General features: G+C 51.9%; 1 non-coding gene across 1 annotated transcript; it reads right to left on the reverse strand.

The window, feature by feature from the left end:
- Positions 1-431: 431 nt before the first annotated feature.
- LOC115660100 lies at positions 432-536 on the reverse strand. Its single transcript, XR_004002743.1, has one exon. It is a non-coding gene; the product is annotated as a U6 spliceosomal RNA (small nuclear RNA).
- Positions 537-2,935: the final 2,399 nt, after the last annotated feature.

The following is a 2,935-nucleotide window of genomic DNA, read 5'->3' on the forward strand; positions in this document are numbered from 1 at the left end:
TACAATTAGCACTTTACTGCTTTCTTTGTCTCGATCTTTAAATTATATAATTGTATCAGGTGCCTGCACCCTCACACATACCCCCACACCCACTGACAGACTCCCACACAAAAACACACCCCCAGACACACAGTCACACCACAGTTGGGGAAAGTGCTGCAAGGAGCAATACTATTTCAAGCCTAGCAAGCAGCCTATAGCTACTAACCAAAACTGTCTACGATACCAGCATGAGATGGTGACACAGACGCCGCTTCCTGTGGCCGCTCTCTCCGGTTCGGCTAAAATGTGCTGACAGAACAGACCAGAAGTCCCTTAAATACACTCCTCCCCAGCGCCCATCGTCGGCTGAGCCAGTGAGCAGGCAGGGGGGCAGAGCGCCAGAGATGCTGTGGGCTGAATACAATAAAGCTGCATAACTGGCTTCTCACCTCATGCCTCCCTTGTTCATGAAGTTGCATGTCATCCTTGCGCAGGGGCCATGCTAATCTTCTCTGTATCATTCCAATTTTAGTATATGTGCTGCCAGCTAAATCTTGGGCTGTGGGCCCTGCGCAGCATCCCAGCACAGAGCTGATGCTAATGGTGCATCTTCTGCAACGTTGCCCCAACACCCCAGTGATCAGGGCTCCGTATCTTGTTTCCATGGCAACCATGGCCATGCTTCTAATGATGCCCATGAGGGCCACCTAGAGGATGATGAGGGCATGCAGGTCATGTCCAGCACAATAAGATCCACCAGGCTCAGGGCATAGAGGAGCAGGAGGAGGACAGACAACAGGAAGAATAAGGACTCTGGTGAGGGTGGCAATATGGCATGTTCAATGGTGGTCTCCCACCAGTAGGGCCCATTATATGGAGATATAGCTATTCCATAGAGCTAGAAGGGTCCTTGAAAGGTCAGCAAGTCCAGTCCCCTGCCTTCACAGCAGGACCAAGTACTGTCCCTGACAGATTTTTCCCCTGGATCTCTAAGTGGCCCCCTCAAGGACTGAGCTCACAATCCTGGGTTTAGCAGGCCAGTGCTCAAACCACTCAGGTATCCCTCCCACTCCTGCCAGACAAAGGGAAAGCAGAGATGATGTGTTAGAGCCCATGGCAAGGCCCCTTCACCCATCCTCCTCCCAGGGGTTCCCTGCAGTGCGGGCAATGCTGACACTTCACTGGCCCCAAGCAGTGCCTGTGCTGGAGGGTCCCAGAATCCCCTCGCATGGCCTCCACCATCCCAGTCTGCACAGGCGCTTGGACACTGCCTGCAGGAGCTGGTCACCCCTGGGTCTGTTTGGCTGTACCAAGAACTTACAGCCCTGTCTGGGATACCCCCTCTGACTGGCTGGTCTTCCCCAGGAGGTGAGGCAGTGGGGATGGCAGCCAGTCAGCGCTGCTGCAGGAGGCAGGCAGCACCCCCTCCACCCAGGATCCAGAGGAATTTGGGAGGAGGGGAGCTCCTCATGGCAGCCCCACTTCTGCCCCCCTTCCTGACAGCCTGCTCCCTCCTGTGTTCAATGGGTCACTCTGACCCCTATCTCCCTCCCCCCGTGAGCACTGGGTCAAGCTGCTCCCTCAGTTCTGCCCCTACTCTCCCCCGTCATGCAGCACCAGCCCTGGGACCTGGAGAGGGGTGAAGAGCCCTGGAGGGTCATGTGTGGGGCTCAGGGGCAGAACTGCTGAAGGGCTGGGAAGGTGCATAGTTCCTGCTGGGTGAGGGAGGGGCAGGTGTGGAGGGCGCAGAGTCAATTGTTGTGTATTTGGTTGTTGTGTATTTGGTTCCTATGGCAACTGAGTTAGATTATTAGGGGATAGCCCAGCCAGCTTCAGCTGATCAGGTGAGCTCCGTGTCTGTAAATAAATGGTAGTTTTGTTAGTTGTCTGCTCTCTGGCCTCAAGTGATTTCCTCCTAAACCGGCTGCCCCCAAGGATATAACAAGTGGCGACGAGGGTGGGATCCCAGTGCTGCCCCAGCAACAGAAGGAAGTAGAAGTCAAAGTGAAGAACAAATAAACAAACAAAAACTGTTTGTTTGCACTGACTGTGAAAGTGAAACTAAAACCATGGCTACACTTACTGGGCCACTGGAACCTTTTGAGGAGACTATAGTGCAGTGGCAGGTGTATACTGAGCTTTTTATTATTGCAAATGACATTACAGAAGAGAAGAAGGTGCCAATATTCTTGTGTTGTAGGGGCTAAAACCTACTCCCTGCTAGGCAGCTTACTACACCCTGTTAGGCCTGAGACTAAATCTTACAGTGACATTGTGGAAATCCTGGGGTCTCATTTTTCCCAAAACCACTGGTAATTGCTGAAAGATACGGATTCCACAAAAGAGACCAAAAAAAAGATGAAACAGTTGTACAATTTGTAGCAATTTTAAAAAAGCTAGCAGAACACTGTGAATTTAAAGAGATGTTAAATGATGCCCTGCGTGACAGGTTAGTGTGTGGCCTGTACAGAGAAGCTATACGGAAGCGCCTACTGACAGAGGCTCAGCTTACCTTACAGAAGGCTGTGGATATTGCTGTCTCCATGGAACTGGCTACAAGGGAGGCACAATACATCGGTGCATCCCCTAGAGTGCAAGAAGTGTCACAAGAACCAACCCACAAAACTGTGCAGAGTCAGGAATATTACCGCTGTGGTAAGCCGGGTCACCAGGCATCAGAATGCTGGTGTAAGGACCTGGTGTGTCAACACTGTGGCAAAAAGGGACACACTGAGTTTGCCTGTAAACAAAAGAAAAAGAAGCCTGTAGTCTGGCCGACAAAAAGGGGAACCCTGCATACCCTAGAGCAGACCCAGGATGATCAAGGTGACACCTCATCGCAAGAGGAAGTGCCACTGCATGTTTTGTCTTTGGCGGTGGGCTCACATGAATACTGGGTAACCCCGTTGTTGGATGGCAAACCTATACGCATGGAACTGGACACCGGTGCAGC

Source organism: Gopherus evgoodei, chromosome 11 (assembly GCF_007399415.2).
Source record: "Gopherus evgoodei ecotype Sinaloan lineage chromosome 11, rGopEvg1_v1.p, whole genome shotgun sequence".
Taxonomy (NCBI): Eukaryota; Metazoa; Chordata; order Testudines; family Testudinidae; genus Gopherus; species Gopherus evgoodei.